Below are 21,142 nucleotides of genomic sequence, written 5' to 3'. Positions count from 1 at the left end.
GTCCTCTTGGCAGCCTTACTTCAGTCTATTTTTGGACGATAGCTGTCATTTATAATTCTGCAGGTTTGTGAATTACAGTGCCCCTGAGCTCCTTTCTTCAACTCGCTTTCTTTTGAGCTGGCCGCAACACCGCAGGATGTCTTCAGGCCCTAATCTGGTTCCGGTACGGCACGCTGAGCCTTTGGTTATTTCCTCTTCCTGGTGGGAAATGAGAGTTAAATTTGCCCGTCCAGACACCTCCAGCTAGTCTCTCATTGGTTCTCGCTATTCCTGTTCATCTTCCACAGAAATTGCAAACTGGGCCAAACAGGAGGTTAAAGGGACTGACTCTCCAAGTGGGGAGAGTGTTAGTAAAGCGTCTGGAATGTTGCACCCGAGTACCAGGGGAGGAAACCTGAGACATATTTGAACACGTCTCCCGTTCACATGTTTGATCATACTTGGGTTCCACATGCATGTTTTAGCTGAAGGAAGAATACATTAAACCTGTAGAGTTAAGACCCGTGTAATGGGTACCATGCAATATGACTTCAAAGGGTCTTCATTTGCTCACCGAACCTCTCCAATCCTATCACTGCTGCGTTTATGCCCCTGTACACATGCTTGATTCTCTTTCGGAGACATAGCAATCCATAGGTTTTAAGATACTTACTAGTCAGGTACATTCTTAGGCGTTTAATATGGGGTGTTGAGTCCATTTCGTTGAGCAAGGAGAAGCTCTTGTCTATTCCATATTTGACTTAAGGAACTTTATCTGTGCTCATTTCAATCTCTGGTTTTATGCAGCACCCCAACTCACCTTTCCCCTTAAGCAAGAATAAGTTGGTTTTCTAAATTTGAGACCCTGTTCTGTTCTGTAATTCAGTTCCTGTGTAGCCAAGTTTACATTCCGTGTATTACTGATATCTTATGATGTTTCTTTTTCTGTGTGACTTATTTCAGTTAGAATCATCATACCTGAATCCACTCATTGTGCTGCTAAGGGCCTTGTGACACAGATTTCATTGCTGAGTGATATTGCTTTGTAAGTAAATACCACAACTTCTTTATCCATTTTTCACTTTCTGCGATGTTGAACTTGTACTGTAAACGAGGTTCTTGTAAACAGAGCCGTTCCAAACTTTGGGGTGGCTGCGTCTTTTTGATTTTAATTTCCCTAAGCTATAGGACCATAAGTGGAAGTGCCCTAGGTTCTATTGCTTTGTTTTTTAGATGTTTCAGGAAACACCATACACTTCTCCCGAGTGGTTGTTGGCAATTTACATCCCGCCCATCAGCATAACAAGGCTCCCAGTTCTCCATGGCCTGTCCTGCCTTTCTGGATTTTACACTTTTTTCAGATGGCCCTTTTGACCGGGGGGAAGTGAGACTTCATTGTAGTGCAGATTTCCTTTGCAAGCTTGCTTGGTTGGCCAAAAAGGGCGTATGCGTTTTTTCCTGAATATATTCAGGAAAAAACGCATACGCCCTTTTTGGCCAAGTGCATCATTGTGGACGTTCTGCCTCTTTTCCTATGCTTTCAATGCAATTCCAGTCTACCTCCTGAAATCGGTTTCCTGCAATTCTGCCCCGCTTTCAAGTCCTCTTGGCAGCCTTACTTCAGTCTATTTTTGGACGATAGCTGTCATTTATAACTCTGCAGGTTTGTGAATTACAGTGCCCCTGAGCTCCTTTCTTCAACTCGCTTTCTTGTGACCTGGCCGCAACACCGCAGGATGGCTTCAGGCCCTAATCTGGTTCCGGCCCGGCATGCTGCGCCTTTGGTTAATTCGTCTTGCTGGTGGGAAATGAGAGTTAAATTTGCCCGTCCAGACACCTCCAGCTAGTCTCTCATTGGTTCTCGCTATTCCTGTTCATCTTCCGCAGAAATTGCAAACTGGGCCAAACAGGAGGTTAAAGGGACTGACTCTCCAAGTCGGGAGAGTGTTAGTAAAGCGTCTGGAATGTTGCACCCGAGTACCAGGGGAGGAAAACTGAGACATATTTGAACACGTCTCCCGTTCACATGGTTGATCATACTTGGGTTCCACATGCATGTTTTAGCTGAAGGAAGAATACCTTAAACCTGGAGAGTTGAGACCCTTGAAATGGGTACCATGCAATATGACTTCAAAGGGTCTTCATTTGCTCACCGAACCTCTCCAATCCTATCACTGCTGCGTTTATGCCCCTGTACACACGCTTGATTCTCTTTTGGAGACCTAGCAATCCATAGGTTTTAAGATACTTACTAGTCAGGTACATTCTTAGGCGTTTAATATGGGGTTTTGAGTCCATTTCGTTGAGCAAGGAGTAGCTCTTGTCTATTCCATATTTGGCTTAAGGAACTTTATCTGTGCTCATTTCAATCTCTGGTTTTATGCAGCACCCCAACTCACCTTTCCCCTTAAGCAAGCATAAGTTGCTTTTCTAAATTTGAGACACTGTTCTGTTTTGGAATGCAGTTCCTGTGTAGCCAAGTTTACATTCCGTGTATTACTGATATCTTATGATGTTTCTTTTTCTGTGTGACTTATTTCAGTTAGAATCATCGTACCTGAATCCACTCATTATGCTGCTACGGGCCTGATGACATAGATTTCATTGCTGAGTGATACTGCATTGTACGTAAGTACCACAAGTTCTTTATCCATTTTTCACTTTCTGTGATATTGAACTTGTACGGTAAACGAGGTTCTTGTAAACGGAGGCGTCCCAAACTTTGGGGTGGCTGTGTCTTTTTGATTTTAATTTCCCTAAGCTATAGGACCATAAGTGGAAGTGCCCTAGGCTCTGTTGCTTTGTTTTTTAGATGTTTCAGGAAACACCATACACTTCTCCCGAGTGGTTGTTGGCAATTTACATCCCGCCCATCAGCATAACAAGGCTCCCACTTCTCCATGGCCTGTCCTGCCTTTCTGGATTTTACACTTTTTTCAGATGGCCCTTTTGACCGGGGAGAAGTGAGTCTTCATTGTAGTGCAGATTTCCTTTGCAAGTTTGCTTGGTTGGCCAAAAAGGGCGTATGCGTTTTTTCCTGAATATATTCAGGAAAAAACGCATACGCCCTTTTTGGCCAAGTGCATCATTGTGGACGTTCTGCCTCTTTTCCTATGCTTTCAATGCAATTCCAGTCTACCTCCTGAAATCGGTTTCCTGCAATTCTGCCCCGCTTTCAAGTCCTCTTGGCAGCCTTACTTCAGTCTATTTTTGGACGATAGCTGTCATTTATAACTCTGCAGGTTTGTGAATTACAGCGTCCCTGATCTTCTGTCTTCAACTCGCTTTCTTGTGACCTGGCCGCAACACCGCACGATGTCTTCAGGCCCTAATCTGGTTCTGGCACGGCACGCTGAGCCTTTGGTTAATTCCTCTTCCTGGTGGGAAATGAGAGTTAAATTTGCCCATCCAGACATCTCCAGCTAGCCTCTCATTGGTTCTCGCTATTCCTGTTCATCTTCCGCAGAAATTGCAAACTGGGCCAAACAGGAGGTTAAAGGGACTGACTCTCCACGTGGGGAGAGTGTTAGTAAGCGTCTGGAATGTTGCACCCGAGTACCAGGGTACGAAAACTGAGACATATTTGAACACGTCTCCCGATCACATGGTTGATCATACTCTAGGTTCCACATGCATGTTTTAGCTGAAGGAAGAATACCTTAAACCTGGGTAGTTGAAACCCGTGGAATGGGTACCATGCAATATGACTTCAAAGGGTCTTCATTTGCTCACGAACCTCTCCAATCCTATCACTGCTGCGTTTATGCCCCTGTACACATGCTTGATTCTCTTTCGGAGACATAGCAATCCATAGGTTTTAAGATACTTACTAGTCAGGTACATTCTTAGGCGTTTAATATGCGGTGTTGAGTCCATTTCGTTGAGCAAGGAGTAGCTCTTGTCTATTCCATATTTGGCTTAAGGAACTTTATCTGTGCTCATTTCAATCTCTGGTTTTATGCAGCACCCCAACTCACCTTTCCCCTTAAGCAAGCATAAGTTAGTTTTCTAAATTTGAGACCCTGTTCTGTTCTGTAATTCAGTTCCTGTGTAGCCAAGTTTACATTCCGTGTATTACTGATATCTTATGATGTTTCTTTTTCTGTGTGACTTATTTCAGTTAGAATCATCATAACTGAATCCACTCATTGTGCTGCTAAGGGCCTGATGACACAGATTTCATTGCTGAGTGATATTGCTTTGTAAGTAAATACCACAACTTCTTTATCCATTTTTCACTTTCTGCGATGTTGAACTTGTACTGTAAACGAGGTTCTTATAAACAGAGCCGTTCCAAACTTTGGGGTGGCTGTGTCTTTTTGATTTTAATTTCCCTAAGCTATAGGAGCATAAGTGGAAGTGCCCTAGGTTCTGTTGCTTTGTTTTTTAGTTGTTTCAGGAAACACCATACACTTCTCCCGAGTGGTTCTTGGCAATTGACATCCCGCCCATCAGCATAAGAAGGCTCCCATTTCTCCATGGCCTGTCCTGCCTTTCTGGATTTTACACTTTTTTCAGATGGCCCTTTTGACCGGGGGGAAGTGAGACTTCATTGTAGTGCAGATTTCCTTTGCAAGCTTGCTTGGTTGGCCAAAAAGAGCGTATGCGTTTTTTCCTGAATATATTCAGGAAAAAACGCATACGCCCTTTTTGGCCAAGTGCATCATTGTGGACGTTCTGCCTCTTTTCCTATGCTTTCAATGCAATTCCAGTCTACCTCCTGAAATCGGTTTCCTGCAATTCTGCCCCGCTTTCAAGTCCTCTTGGCAGCCTTACTTCAGTCTATTTTTGGACGATAGCTGTCATTTATAACTCTGCAGGTTTGTGAATTACAGTGCCCCTGAGCTCCTTTCTTCAACTCGCTTTCTTGTGACCTGGCCGCAACACCGCAGGACGGCTTCAGGCCCTAATCTGGTTCCGGCCCGGCATGCTGAGCCTTTGGTTAATTCCTCTTCCTGGTGGGAAATGAGAGTTAAATTTGCCCGTCCAGACACCTCCAGCTAGCCTCTCATTGGTTCTCGCTATTCCTGTTCATCTTCCGCAGAAATTGCAAACTGGGCCAAACAGGAGGTTAAAGGGACTGACTCTCCAAGTCGGGAGAGTGTTAGTAAAGCATCTGGAATGTTGCACCTGAGTACCAGGGGAGGAAAACTGAGACATATTTGAACACATCTCCCGTTCACATGGTTGATCATACTCTGGGTTCCACATGCATGTTTTAGCTGAAGGAAGAATACCTTAAACCTGGAGAGTTGAGACCCGTGTAATGGGTACCATGCAATATGACTTCAAAGGGTCTTCATTTGCTCACCAAACCTCTCCAATCCTATCACTGCTGCGTTTATGCCCCTGTACACATGCTTGATTCTCTTTCGGAGACATAGCAATCCATAGGTTTTAAGATACTTACTAGTCAGGTACATTCTTAGGCGTTTAATATGGGGTGTTGAGTCCATTTCGTTGAGCAAGGAGTAGCTCTTGTCTATTCCATATTTGGCTTAAGGAACTTTATCTGTGCTCATTTCAATCTCTGGTTTTATGCAGCACCCCAACTCACCTTTCCCCTTAAGCAAGCATAAGTTGCTTTTCTAAATTTGAGACCCTGTTCTGTTTTGGAATGCAGTTCCTGTGTAGCCAAGTTTACATTCCGTGTATTAGTGATATCTTATGATGTTTCTTTTTCTGTGTGACTTATTTCAGTTAGAATCATCGTACCTGAATCCACTCATTATGCTACTACGGGCCTGATGACATAGATTTCATTGCTGAGTGATACTGCATTGTACGTAAGTACCACAAGTTCTTTATCCATTTTTCACTTTCTGTGATATTGAACTTGTACGGTAAACGAGGTTTTTGTAAACAGAGGCATCCCAAACTTTGGGGTGGCTGTGTCTTTTTGATTTTAATTTCCCTAAGCTATAGGACCATAAAGGGAAGTGCCCTAGGCTCTGTTGCTTTGTTTTTTAGATGTTTCAGGAAACACCATACACTTCTCCCAAGTGTCTGTTGGCAATTTACATCCCGCCCATCAGCATAACAAGGCTCCCAGTTCTCCATGGCCTGTCCTGCCTTTCTGGATTTTACACTTTTTTCAGATGGCCCTTTTGACCGGGGGGAAGTGAGACTTCATTGTAGTGCAGATTTCCTTTGCAAGTTTGCTTGGTTGGCCAAAAAGGGCGTATGCGTTTTTTCCTGAATATATTCAGGAAAAAACGCATACGCCCTTTTTGACCAAGTGCATCATTGTGGACGTTCTGCCTCTTTTCCTATGCTTTCAATGCAATTCCAGTCTACCTCCTGAAATCGGTTTCCTGCAATTCTGCCCCGCTTTCAAGTCCTCTTGGCAGCCTTACTTCAGTCTATTTTTGGACGGTAGCTGTCATTTATAACTCTGCAGGTTTGTGAATTACAGTGCCCCTGAGCTCCTTTCTTCAACTCGCTTTCTTGTGACCTGGCCGCAACTCCGCAGGATGTCTTCAGGCACTAATCTGGTTCCGGCACGGCACGCTGAGCCTTTGGTTATTTCCTCTTCCTGGTGGGAAATGAGAGTTAAATTTGCCCATCCAGACACCTCCAGCTAGTCTCTCATTGGTTCTCGCTATTCCTGTTCATCTTCCACAGAAATTGCAAACTGGGCCAAACAGGAGGTTAAAGGGACAGACTCTCCAAGTGGGGAGAGTGTTAGTAAAGCATCTGGAATGTTGCACCCGAGTACCAGGGTACGAAAACTGAGACATATTTGAACACGTCTCCCGATCACATGGTTGATCATACTCTAGGTTCCACATGCATGTTTTAGCTGAAGGAAGAATACCTTAAACATGGGTAGTTGAAACCCGTGGAATGGGTACCATGCAATATGACTTCAAAGGGTCTTCATTTGCTCACGAACCTCTCCAATCCTAACACTGCTGCGTTTATGCCCCTGTACACATGCTTGATTCTCTTTCGGAGACATAGCAATCCATAGGTTTTAAGATACTTACTAGTCAGGTACATTCTTAGGCGTTTAATATGCGGTGTTGAGTCCATTTCGTTGAGCAAGGAGTAGCTCTTGTCTATTCCATATTTGGCTTAAGGAACTTTATCTGTGCTCATTTCAATCTCTGGTTTTATGCAGCACCCCAACTCACCTTTCCCCTTAAGCAAGCATAAGTTGGTTTTCTAAATTTGAGACCCTGTTTTGTTCTGTAATTCAGTTCCTGTGTAGCCAAGTTTACATTCCGTGTATTACTGATACCTTATGATGTTTCTTTTTCTGTGTGACTTATTTCAGTTAGAATCATCATACCTGAATCCACTCATTGTGCTGCTAAGGGCCTGATGACACAGATTTCATTGCTGAGTGATATTGCTTTGTAAGTAAATACCACAACTTCTTTATCCATTTTTCACTTTCTGCGATGTTGAACTTGTACTGTAAACGAGGTTCTTGTAAACAGAGCCGTTCCAAACATTGGGGTGGCTGTGTCTTTTTGATTTTAAATTCCCTAAGCTATAGGACCATAAGTGGCAGTGCCCTAGGCTCAGTTGCTTTGCTTTTTAGATGTTTAAGGAAACACCATACACTTCTCCCGAGTGTCTGTTGGCAATTTACATCCCGCCCATCAGCATAACAAGGCTCCCAGTTCTCCATGGCCTGTCCTGCCTTTCTGGATTTTACACTTTTTTCAGATGGCCCTTTTGACCAGGGGGAAGTGAGACTTCATTGTAGTGCAGATTTCCTTTGCAAGCTTGCTTGGTTGGCCAAAAAGGGCGTATGCGTTTTTTCCTGAATATATTCAGGAAAAAACGCATACGCCCTTTTTGGCCAAGTGTATCATTGTGTACGTTCTGCCTCTTTTCTTATGCTTTCAATGCAATTCCACTCTACCTCCTGAAATCGGTTTCCTGCAATTCTGCCCCGCTTTCAAGTCCTCTTGGCAGCCTTACTTCAGTCTATTTTTGGACGATAGCTGTCATTTATAACTCTGCAGGTTTGTGAATTACAGTGCCCCTGAGCTCCTTTCTTCAACTCGCTTTCTTTTGAGCTGGCCGCAACACTGCAGGATGGCTTCAGGCCCTAATCTGGTTCCGGTACGGCACGCTGAGCCTTTGGTTAATTCCTCTTCCTGGTGGGAAATGAGAGTTAAATTTGCCCGTCCAGACACCTCCAGCTAGTCTCTCATTGGTTCTCGCTATTCCTGTTCTTCTTCCACAGAAATTGCAAACTGGGCCAAACAGGAGGTTAAAGGCGCTGACTCTCCAAGTGGGGAGAGTGTTAGTAAAGCTTCTGGAATGTTGCACCCGAGTACCAGGGGAGGAAAACTGAGACATATTTGAACACATCTCCCGTTCACATGGTTTATCATACTTGGGTTCCACATGCATGTTTTAGCTGAAGGAAGAATACCTTAAACCTGTGTATTTGAAACCCGTGGAATGGGTACCATGCAATATGACTTCAAAGGGTCTTCATTTGCTCACCGAACCTCTCCAATCCTATCACTGCTGCATTTATGCCCCTGTACACATGCTTGATTCTCTTTCGGAGACATAGCAATCCATAGGTTTTAAGATACTTACAAGTCAGGTACATTCTTAGGCGTTTAATATGTGGTGTTGAGTCCATTTCGTTGAGCAAGGAGTAGCTCTTGTCTATTCCATATTTGGCTTAAGGAACTTTATCTGTGCTCATTTCAATCTCTGGTTTTATGCAGCACCCCAACTCACCTTTACCCTTAAGCAAGCATAAGTTGGTTTTCTAAATTTGAGACCCTGTTCTGTTCTGTAATTCAGTTCCTGTGTAGCCAAGTTTACATTCCGTGTATTACTGATATCTTATGATGTTTCATTTTCTGTGTGACTTATTTCAGTTAGAATCATCATACCTGAATCCACTCATTGTGCTGCTAAGGGCCTGATGACATAGATTTCATTGCTGAGTGATATTGCTTTGTAAGTAAATACCACAACTTCTTTATCCATTTTTCACTTTCTGCGATGTTGAACTTGTACTGTAAACGATGTTCTTGTAAACAGAGGCGTCCCAAACTTTGGGGTGGCTGTGTCTTTTTGATTTTAATTTCCCTAAGCTATAGGACCATATGTGGCAGTGCCCTAGGCTCTGTTGCTTTGTTTTTTAGATGTTTCAGGAAACACCATACACTTCTCCCGAGTGTCTGTTGGCAATTTACATCCCGCCCATCAGCATAACAAGGCTCCCAGTTCTCCATGGCCTGTCCTGCCTTTCTGGATTTTACACTTTTTTTAGATGGCCCTTTTGACCAGGGGGAAGTGAGACTTCATTGTAGTGCAGATTTCCTTTGCAAGCTTGCTTGGTTGGCCAAAAAGGGCGTATGCGTTTTTTCCTGAATATATTCAGGAAAAAACGCATACGCCCTTTTTGGCCAAGTGCATCATTGTGGACGTTCTGCCTCTTTTCCTATGCTTTCAATGCAATTCCAGTCTACCTCCTGAAATCGGTTTCCTGCAATTCTGCCCCGCTTTCAAGTCCTCTTGGCAGCCTTACTTCAGTCTATTTTTGGACGATAGCTGTCATTTATAACTCTGCAGGTTTGTGAATTACAGTGCCCCTGAGCTCCTTTCTTCAACTCGCTTTCTTTTGAGCTGGCCGCAACACTGCAGGATGGCTTCAGGCCCTAATCTGGTTCCGGCACGGCACGCTGAGCCTCTGGTTATTTCCTCTTCCTGTTGGGAAATGAGAGTTAAATTTGCCCATCCAGACACCTCCAGCTAGTCTCTCATTGGTTCTCGCTATTCCTGTTCATCTTCCGCAGAAATTGCAAACTGGGCCAAACAGGAGGTTAAAGGCGCTGTCTCTCCAAGTGGGGAGAGTGTTAGTAAAGCGTCTGGAATGTTGCACCCGAGTACCAGGGGAGGAAAACTGAGACATATTTGAACACGTCTCCCGATCACATGGTTGATAATACTCTGGGTTCCACATGCATGTTTTAGCTGAAGGAAGAATACCTTAAACCTGGGTAGTTGAAACCCGTGGAATGGGTACCATGCAATATGACTTCAAAGGGTCTTCATTTGCTCACCGAACCTCTCCAATCCTATCACTGCTGCGTTTATGCCCCTGTACACATGCTTGATTCTCTTTCAGAGACATAGCAATCCCTAGGTTTTAAGATACTTACTAGTCAGGTACATTCTTAGGCGTTTAATATGCGGTGTTGAGTCCATTTCGTTGAGCAAGGAGTAGCTCTTCTCTATTCCATATTTGGCTTAAGGAACTTTATCTGTGCTCATTTCAATCTCTGGTTTTATGCAGCACCCCAACTCACCTTTACCCTTAAGCAAGCATAAGTTGGTTTTCTAAATTTGAGACCCTGTTCTGTTCTGTCATTCAGTTCCTGTGTAGCCAAGTTTACAATCCGTGTATTAGTGATATCTTATGATGTTTCTTTTTCTGTGTGACTTATTTCAGTTAGAATCATCGTACCTGAATCCACTCATTATGATGCTACGGGCCTGATGACATAGATTTCATTGCTGAGTGATACTGCATTGTACGTAAGTACCACAAGTTCTTTATCCATTTTTCACTTTCTGTGATATTGAACTTGTACGGTAAACGAGGTTTTTGTAAACAGAGGCATCCCAAACTTTGGGGTGGCTGTGTCTTTTTGATTTTAATTTCCCTAAGCTATAGGACCATAAGGGGAAGTGCCCTAGGCTCTGTTGCTTTGTTTTTTAGATGTTTCAGGAAACACCATACACTTCTCCCGAGTGTCTGTTGGCAATTTACATCCCGCCCATCAGCATAACAAGGCTCCCAGTTCTCCATGGCCTGTCCTGCCTTTCTGGATTTTACACTTTTTTCAGATGGCCCTTTTGACCGGGGGGAAGTGAGACTTCATTGTAGTGCAGATTTCCTTTGCAAGCTTGCTTGGTTGGCCAAAAAGGGCGTATGCGTTTTTTCCTGAATATATTCAGGAAAAAACGCATACGCCCTTTTTGGCCAAGTGCATCATTGTGGACGTTCTGCCTCTTTTCCTATGCTTTCAATGCAATTCCAGTCTACCTCCTGAAATCGGTTTCCTGCAATTCTGCCCCGCTTTCAAGTCCTCTTGGCAGCCTTACTTCAGTCTATTTTTGGACGATAGCTGTCATTTATAACTCTGCAGGTTTGTGAATTACAGTGCCCCTGAGCTCCTTTCTTCAACTCGCTTTCTTGTGACCTGGCCGCAACACCGCAGGATGTCTTCAGGCCCTAATCTGGTTCCGGCACGGCACGCTGAGCCTTTGGTTATTTCCTCTTCCTGGTGGGAAATGAGAGTTAAATTTGCCCATCCAGACACCTCCAGCTAGTCTCTCATTGGTTCTCGCTATTCCTGTTCATCTTCCACAGAAATTGCAAACTGGGCCAAACAGGAGGTTAAAGGGACAGACTCTCCAAGTGGGGAGAGTGTTAGTAAAAAGTCTGGAATGTTGCACCCGAGTACCAGGGTACGAAAACTGAGACATATTTGAACACGTCTCCCGATCACATGGTTGATCATACTCTAGGTTCCACATGCATGTTTTAGCTGAAGGAAGAATACCTTAAACCTGGGTAGTTGAAACCCGTGGAATGGGTACCATGCAATATGACTTCAAAGGGTCTTCATTTGCTCACGAACCTCTCCAATCCTAACACTGCTGCGTTTATGCCCCTGTACACATGCTTGATTCTCTTTCGGAGACATAGCAATCCATAGGTTTTAAGATACTTACTAGTCAGGTACATTCTTAGGCGTTTAATATGCGGTGTTGAGTCCATTTCGTTGAGCAAGGAGTAGCTCTTGTCTATTCCATATTTGGCTTAAGGAACTTTATCTGTGCTCATTTCAATCTCCGGTTTTATGCAGCACCCCAACTCACCTTTCCCCTTAAGCAAGCATAAGTTGGTTTTCTAAATTTGAGACCCTGTTTTGTTCTGTAATTCAGTTCCTGTGTAGCCAAGTTTACATTCCGTGTATTACTGATACCTTATGATGTTTCTTTTTCTGTGTGACTTATTTCAGTTAGAATCATCATACCTGAATCCACTCATTGTGCTGCTAAGGGCATGATGACACAGATTTCATTGCTGAGTGATATTGCTTTTTAAGTAAATACCACAACTTCTTTATCCATTTTTCACTTTCTGCGATGTTGAACTTGTACTGTAAACGAGGTTCTTGTAAACAGAGCCGTTCCAAACATTGGGGTGGCTGTGTCTTTTTGATTTTAATTTCCCTAAGCTATAGGACCATAAGTGGCAGTGCCCTAGGCTCAGTTGCTTTGTTTTTTAGATGTTTAAGGAAACACCATACACTTCTCCCGAGTGTCTGTTGGCAATTTACATCCCGCCCATCAGCATAACAAGGCTCCCAGTTCTCCATGGCCTGTCCTGCCTTTCTGGATTTTACACTTTTTTCAGATGGCCCTTTTGACCAGGGGGAAGTGAGACTTCATTGTAGTGCAGATTTCCTTTGCGAGCTTGCTTGGTTGGCCAAAAAGGGCGTATGCGTTTTTTCCTGAATATATTCAGGAAAAAACGCATACGCCCTTTTTGGCCAAGAGTATCATTGTGTACGTTCTGCCTCTTTTCTTATGCTTTCAATGCAATTCCACTCTACCTCCTGAAATCGGTTTCCTGCAATTCTGCCCCGCTTTCAAGTCCTCTTGGCAGCCTTACTTCAGTGTATTTTTGGACGATAGCTGTCATTTATAACTCTGCAGGTTTGTGAATTACAGTGCCCCTGAGCTCCTTTCTTCAACTCGCTTTCTTTTGAGCTGGCCGCAACACTGCAGGATGGCTTCAGGCCCTAATCTGGTTCCGGTACGGCACGCTGAGCCTTTGGTTAATTCCTCTTCCTGGTGGGAAATGAGAGTTAAATTTGCCCGTCCAGACACCTCCAGCTAGTCTCTCATTGGTTCTCGCTATTCCTGTTCTTCTTCCACAGAAATTGCAAACTGGGCCAAACAGGAGGTTAAAGGCGCTGACTCTCCAAGTGGGGAGAGTGTTAGTAAAGCTTCTGGAATGTTGCACCCGAGTACCAGGGGAGGAAAACTGAGACATATTTGAACACGTCTCCCGTTCACATGGTTGATCATACTTGGGTTCCACATGCATGTTTTAGCTGAAGGAAGAATACCTTAAACCTGTGTATTTGAAACCCGTGGAATGGGTACCATGCAATATGACTTCAAAGGGTCTTCATTTGCTCACCGAACCTCTCCAATCCTATCACTGCTGCGTTTATGCCCCTGTACACATGCTTGATTCTCTTTCGGAGACATAGCAATCCATAGGTTTTAAGATACTTACAAGTCAGGTACATTCTTAGGCGATTAATATGCCGTGTTGAGTCCATTTCGTTGAGCAAGGAGTAGCTCTTGTCTATTCCATATTTGACTTAAGGAACTTTATCTGTGCTCATTTCAATCTCTGGTTTTATGCAGCACCCCAACTCACCTTTACCCTTAAGCAAGCATAAGTTGGTTTTCTAAATTTGAGACCCTGTTCTGTTCTGTAATTCAGTTCCTGTGTAGCCAAGTTTACATTCCGTGTATTACTGATATCTTATGATGTTTCTTTTTCTGTGTGACTTATTTCAGTTAGAATCATCATACCTGAATCCACTCATTGTGCTGCTAAGGGCCTGATGACATAGATTTCATTGCTGAGTGATATTGCTTTGTAAGTAAATACCACAACTTCTTTATCCATTTTTCACTTTCTGCGATGTTGAACTTGTACTGTAAACGAGGTTCTTGTAAACAGAGGCGTCCCAAACTTTGGGGTGGCTGTGTCTTTTTGATTTTAATTTCCCTAAGCTATAGGACCATAAGTGGCAGTGCCCTAGGCTCTGTTGCTTTGTTTTTTAGATGTTTCAGGAAACACCATACACTTCTCCCGAGTTTTTGTTGGCAATTTACATCCCGCCCTTCAGCATAACAAGGCTCCCAGTTCTCCATGGCCTGTCCTGCCTTTCTGGATTTTACACTTTTTTCAGATGGCCCTTTTGACCGGGGGGAAGTCAGACTTCATTGTAGTGCAGATTTCCTTTGCAAGCTTGCTTGGTTGGCCAAAAAGGGCGTATGCGTTTTTTCCTGAATATATTCAGGAAAAAACGCATACGCCCTTTTTGGCCAAGTGCATCATTGTGGACGTTCTGCCTCTTTTCCTATGCTTTCAATGCAATTCCAGTCTACCTCCTGAAATCGGTTTCCTGCAATTCTGCCCCGCTTTCAAGTCCTCTTGGCAGCCTTACTTCAGTCTATTTTTGGACGATAGCTGTCATTTATAACTCTGCAGGTTTGTGAATTACAGTGCCCCTGAGCTCCTTTCTTCAACTCGCTTTCTTGTGACCTGGCCGCAACACCGCAGGACGGCTTCAGGCCCTAATCTGGTTCCGGCCCGGCATGCTGAGCCTTTGGTTAATTCCTCTTCCTGGTGGGAAATGAGAGTTAAATTTGCCCGTCCAGACACCTCCAGCTAGCCTCTCATTGGTTCTCGCTATTCCTGTTCATCTTCCGCAGAAATTGCAAACTGGGCCAAACAGGAGGTTAAAGGGACTGACTCTCCAAGTCGGGAGAGTGTTAGTAAAGCGTCTGGAATGTTGCACCTGAGTACCAGGGGAGGAAAACTGAGACATATTTGAACACATCTACCGTTCACATGGTTGATCATACTCTGGGTTCCACATGCATGTTTTAGCTGAAGGAAGAATACCTTAAACCTGGAGAGTTGAGACCCGTGTAATGGGTACCATGCAATATGACTTCAAAGGGTCTTCATTTGCTCACCAAACCTCTCCAATCCTATCACTGCTGCGTTTATGCCCCTGTACACATGCTTGATTCTCTTTCGGAGACATAGCAATCCATAGGTTTTAAGATACTTACTAGTCAGGTACATTCTTAGGCGTTTAATATGCGGTGTTGAGTCCATTTCGTTGAGCAAGGAGTAGCTCTTGTCTATTCCATATTTGGCTTAAGGAACTTTATCTGTGCTCATTTCAATCTCTGGTTTTATGCAGCACCCCAACTCACCTTTCCCCTTAAGCAAGCATAAGTTTGTTTTCTAAATTTGAGACCCTGTTCTGTTCTGCAATTCAGTTCCTCTGTAGCCAAGTTTACATTCCGTGTATTAGTGATATCTTATGATGTTTCTTTTTCTGTGTGACTTATTTCAGTTAGAATCATCATACCTGAATCCACTCATTGTGATGCTAAGGGCCTGATGACACAGATTTCATTGCTGAGTGATATTGCTTTGTAAGTAAATACCACAACTTCTTTATCCATTTTTCACTTTCTGCGATGTTGAACTTGTACTGTAAACGAGTTTCTTGTAAACAGAGGCGTCCCAAACTTTGGGGTGGCTGTGTCTTTTTGATTTTAATTTGCCTAAGCTATAGGACCATAAGTGGAAGTGCCCTAGGTTCTGTTGCTTTGTTTTTTAGATGTTTCAGGAAAGACAATACACTTCTCCCTAGTGTCTGTTGGCAATTTACATCCCGCCCATCAGCATAACAAGGCTCCCAGTTCTCCATGGCCTGTCCTGCCTTTCTGGATTTTACACTTTTTTCAGATGGCCCTTTTGACCGGGGGGAAGTGAGACTTCATTGTAGTGCAGATTTCTTTGCAAGCTTGCTTGGTTGGCCAAAAAGGGCGTATGCGTTTTTCCTGAATATATTCAGGAAAAACGCATACGCCCTTTTTGGCCAAGTGCATCATTGTGGACGTTCTGCCTCTTTTCCTATGCTTTCAATGCAATTCCAGTCTACCTCCTGAAATCGGTTTCCTGCAATTCTGCCCCGCTTTCAAGTCCTCTTGGCAGACTTACTTCAGTATATTTTTGGACAATAGCTGTCATTTATAACTCTGCAGGTTTGTGAATTACAGTGCCCCTGAGCGCCTTTCTTCAACTCGCTTTCTTGTGACCTGGCCGCAACACCGCAGGACGTCTTCAGGCCCTAATCTGGTTCTGGCACGGCACGCTGAGCCTTTGGTTAATTCCTCTTCCTGGTGCGAAATGAGAGTTAAATTTGCCCATCCAGACACCTCCAGCTAGTCTTTCATTGGTTCTCCCTATTCCTGTTCATCTTCCACAGAAATTGCAAACTGGGCCAAACAGGAAGTTAAAGGGACTGACTCTCCAAGTGGGGAGAGTGTTAGTAAAGCGTCTGGAATGTTGCACCCGAGTACCAGGGTACGAAAACTGAGACATATTTGAACACGTCTCCCGATCACATGGTTGATCATACTCTAGGTTCCACATGCATGTTTTAGATGAAGGAAGAATACCTTAAACCTGGAGAGTTGAAACCCGTGGAATGGGTACCATGCAATATGACTTCAAAGGGTCTTCATTTGCTCACCGAACCTCTCCAATCCTATCACTGCTGCGTTTATGCCCCTGTACACATGCTTGATTCTCTTTCGGAGACATAGCAATCCATAGGTTTTAAGATACTTACTAGTCAGGTACATTCTTAGGCGTTTAATATGGGGTTTTGTGTCCATTTCGTTGAGCAAGGAGTAGCTCTTGTCTATTCCATATTTGGCTTAAGGAACTTTATCTGTGCTCATTTCAATCTCTGGTTTTATGCAGCACCCCAACTCACCTTTCCCCTTAAGCAAGCATAAGTTGGTTTTCTAAATTTGAGACCCTGTTCTGTTTTGGAATGCAGTTCCTGTGTAGCCAAGTTTACAATCCGTGTATTAGTGATATCTTATGATGTTTCTTTTTCTGTGTGACTTATTTCAGTTAGAATCATCGTACCTGAATCCACTCATTATGATGCTACGGGCCTGATGACATAGATTTCATTGCTGAGTGATACTGCATTGTACGTAAGTACCACAAATTCTTTATCCATTTTTCACTTTCTGTGATATTGAACTTGTACGGTAAACGAGGTTTTTGTAAACAGAGGCATCCCAAACTTTGGGGTGGCTGTGTCTTTTTGATTTTAATTTCCCTAAGCTATAGGACCATAAGGGGAAGTGCCCTAGGCTCTGTTGCTTTGTTTTTTAGATGTTTCAGGAAACACCATACACTTCTCCCGAGTGTCTGTTGGCAATTTACATCCCGCCCATCAGCATAACAAGGCTCCCAGTTCTCCATGGCCTGTCCTGCCTTTCTGGATTTTACACTTTTTTCAGATGGCCCTTTTGACCGCGGGGAAGTGAGACTTCATTGTACTGCAGATTTCCTTTGCAAGTTTGCTTGGTTGGCCAAAAAGGGCGTATGCGTTTTTTCCTGAATATATTCAGGAAAAAACGCATACGCCCTTTTTGGCCAAGTGCATCATTGTGGACGTTCTGCCTCTTTTCCTATGCTTTCAATGCAATTCCAGTCTACCTCCTGAAATCGGTTTCCTGCAATTCTGCCCCGCTTTCAAGTCCTCTTGGCAGCCTTACTTCAGTCTATTTTTGGACGATAGCTGTCATTTATAACTCTGCAGGTTTGTGAATTACAGTGCCCCTGAGCTCCTTTCTTCAACTCGCTTTCTTGTGACCTGGCCGCAACACCGCAGGATGTCTTCAGGCCCTAATCTGGTTCCGGCACGGCACGCTGAGCCTTTGGTTATTTCCTCTTCCTGGTGGGAAATGAGAGTTAAATTTGCCCATCCAGACACCTCCAGCTAGTCTCTCATTGGTTCTCGCTATTCCTGTTCATCTTCCACAGAAATTGCAAACTGGGCCAAACAGGAGGTTAAAGGGACAGACTCTCCAAGTGGGGAGAGTGTTAGTAAAGCGTCTGGAATGTTGCACCCGAGTACCAGGGGAGGAAAACTGAGACATATTTGAACACGTCTCCCGATCACATGGTTGATCATACTCTAGGTGCCACATGCATGTTTTAGCTGAAGGAAGAATACCTTAAACCTGTGTATTTGAAACCCGTGGAATGGGTACCATGCAATATGACTTCAAAGGGTCTTCATTTGCTCACCGAACCTCTCCAATCCTATCACTGCTGCGTTTATGCCCCTGTACACATGCTTGATTCTCTTTCGGAGACATAGCAATCCATAGGTTTTAAGATACTTACTAGTCAGGTACATTCTTAGGCGTTTAATATGGGGTGTTGAGTCCATTTCGTTGAGCAAGGAGTAGCTCTTGTCTATTCCATATTTGGCTTAAGGAACTTTATCTGTGCTCATTTCAATCTCTGGTTTTATGCAGCACCCCAACTCACCTTTACCCTTAAGCAAGCATAAGTTGGTTTTCTAAATTTGAGACCCTGTTCTGTTCTGTAATTCAGTTCCTGTGTAGCCAAGTTTACATTCCGTGTATTACTGATATCTTATGATGTTTCTTTTTCTGTGTGACTTATTTCGGTTAGAATCATCATACCTGAATCCACTCATTGTGCTGCTAAGGGCCTGATGACATAGATTTCATTGCTGAGTGATATTGCTTTGTAAGTAAATACCACAACTTCTTTATCCATTTTTCACTTTCTGCGATGTTGAACTTGTACTGTAAACGATGTTCTTGTAAACAGAGGCGTCCCAAACTTTGGGGTGGCTGTGTCTTTTTGATTTTAATTTCCCTAAGCTATAGGACCATAAGTGGCAGTGCCCTAGGCTCTGTTGCTTTGTTTTTTAGATGTTTCAGGAAACACCATACACTTCTCCCGAGTGTCTGTTGGCAATTTACATCCCGCCCATCAGCATAACAAGGCTCCCAGTTCTCCATGGCCTGTCCTGCCTTTCTGGATTTTACACTTTTTTCAGATGGCCCTTTTGACCGGGGGGAAGTGAGACTTCATTGTAGTGCAGATTCCCTTTGCAAGCTTGCTTGGTTGGCCAAAAAGGGCGTATGCGTTTTTTCCTGAATATATTCAGGAAAAAACGCATACGCCCTTTTTGGCCAAGTGCATCATTGTGGACGTTCTGCCTCTTTTCCTATGCTTTCAATGCAATTCCAGTCTACCTCCTGAAATCGGTTTCCTGCAATTCTGCCCCGCTTTCAAGTCCTCTTGGCAGCCTTACTTCAGTCTATTTTTGGACGATAGCTGTCATTTATAACTCTGCAGGTTTGTGAATTACAGTGCCCCTGAGCTCCTTTCTTCAACTCGCTTTCTTTTGAGCTGGCCGCAACACTGCAGGATGGCTTCAGGCCCTAATCTGGTTCCGGCACGGCACGCTGAGCCTCTGGTTATTTCCTCTTCCTGTTGGGAAATGAGAGTTAAATTTGCCCATCCAGACACCTCCAGCTAGTCTCTCATTGGTTCTCGCTATTCCTGTTCATCTTCCGCAGAAATTGCAAACTGGGCCAAACAGGAGGTTAAAGGCGCTGTCTCTCCAAGTGGGGAGAGTGTTAGTAAAGCGTCTGGAATGTTGCACCCGAGTACCAGGGGAGGAAAACTGAGACATATTTGAACACGTCTCCCGATCACATGGTTGATCATACTCTGGGTTCCACATGCATGTTTTAGCTGAAGGAAGAATACTTTAAACCTGGGTAGTTGAAACCCGTGGAATGGGTACCATGCAATATGACTTCAAAGGGTCTTCATTTGCTCACCGAACCTCTCCAATCCTATCACTGCTGCGTTTATGCCCCTGTACACATGCTTGATTCTCTTTCAGAGACATAGCAATCCCTAGGTTTTAAGATACTTACTAGTCAGGTACATTCTTAGGCGTTTAATATGCGGTGTTGAGTCCATTTCGTTGAGCAAGGAGTAGCTCTTCTCTATTCCATATTTGGCTTAAGGAACTTTATCTGTGCTCATTTCAATCTCTGGTTTTATGCAGCACCCCAACTCACCTTTACCCTTAAGCAAGCATAAGTTGGTTTTCTAAATTTGAGACCCTGTTCTGTTCTGTAATTCAGTTCCTGTGTAGCCAAGTTTACATTCCGTGTATTAGTGATATCTTATGATGTTTCTTTTTCTGTGTGACTTATTTCAGTTAGAATCATCATACCTGAATCCACTCATTGTGCTGCTAAGGGCCTGATGACACAGATTTCATTGCTGAGTGATATTGCTTTGTAAGTAAATACCACAACTTTTTTATCCATTTTTCACTTTCTGCGATGTTGAACTTGTACTGTAAACGAGGTTCTTGTAAACAGAGCCGTTCCAAACTTTGGGGTGGCTGTGTCTTTTTGATTTTAAATTCCCTAAGCTATAGGACCATAAGTGGAAGTGCCCTAGGCTCTGTTGCTTTGTTTTTTAGATGTTTCAGGAAACACCATACACTTCTCCTGAGTTTTTGTTGGCAATTTACATCCCGCCCTTCAGCATAACAAGGCTCCCAGTTCTCCATGGCCTGTCCTGCCTTTCTGGATTTTACACTTTTTTCAGATGGCCCTTTTGCCCGGGGGGAAGTGAGACTTCATTGTAGTGCAGATTTCCTTTGCAAGCTTGCTTGGTTGGCCAAAAAGGGCGTATGCGTTTTTTCCTGAATATATTCAGGAAAAAACGCATACGCCCTTTTTGGCCAAGTGCATCATTGTGGACGTTCTGCCTCTTTTCCTATGCTTTCAATGCAATTCCAGTCTACCTCCTGAAATCGGTTTCCTGCAATTCTGCCCCGCTTTCAAGTCCTCTTGGCAGCCTTACTTCAGTCTATTTTTGGACGATAGCTGTCATTTATAACTCTGCAGGTTTGTGAATTACAGTGCCCCTGAGCTCCTTTCTTCAACTCGCTTTCTTGTGACCTGGCCGCAACACCGCAGGATGGCTTCAGGCCCTAATCTGGTTCCGGCCCGGCATGCTGAGCCTTTGGTTAATTCCTCTTCCTGGTGGGAAATGAGAGTTAAATTTGCCCGTCCAGACACCTCCAGCTAGTCTCTCATTGGTTCTCGCTATTCCTGTTCATCTTCCGCAGAAATTGCAAACTAGGCCAAACAGGAGGTTAAAGGGACTGACTCTCCAAGTGGGGAGAGTGTTAGTAAAGCGTCTGGAATGTTGCACCCGAGTACCAGGGTACAAAAACTGAGACATATTTGAACACGTCTCCCGATCACATGGTTGATCATACTCTAGGTTCCACATGCATGTTTTAGCTGAAGGAAGAATACCTTAAACCTGGGTAGTTGAAACCCGTGGAATGGGTACCATGCAATATGACTTCAAAGGGTCTTCATTTGCTCACGAACCTCTCCAATCCTATCACTGCTGCGTTTATGCCCCTGTACACATGCTTGATTCTCT

At 43.8% G+C, this 21,142-nt stretch overlaps 1 long non-coding RNA gene across 2 annotated transcripts in view; it reads left to right on the top strand.

The window, feature by feature from the left end:
- Positions 1-21,142, top strand: part of LOC307181460 — a 617,204-nt gene that overhangs the window by 127,267 nt on the left and 468,795 nt on the right. For both annotated transcript variants that reach the window (XR_013826826.1, XR_013826827.1), the window contains exon 3: positions 11,997-12,082. This is a non-coding gene — a long non-coding RNA (uncharacterized lncRNA). The remainder of the gene's footprint in view (positions 1-11,996; positions 12,083-21,142) is intronic.

This window comes from Stenella coeruleoalba (genome assembly GCF_951394435.1).
Source record: "Stenella coeruleoalba genome assembly, contig: scaffold_37, whole genome shotgun sequence".
In the NCBI taxonomy this organism is placed as follows: Eukaryota; Metazoa; Chordata; class Mammalia; order Artiodactyla; family Delphinidae; genus Stenella; species Stenella coeruleoalba.
The sequence above is the reverse complement of the archived record's forward strand: the minus strand, read 5'-3'. Positions and strand labels throughout refer to the sequence as shown.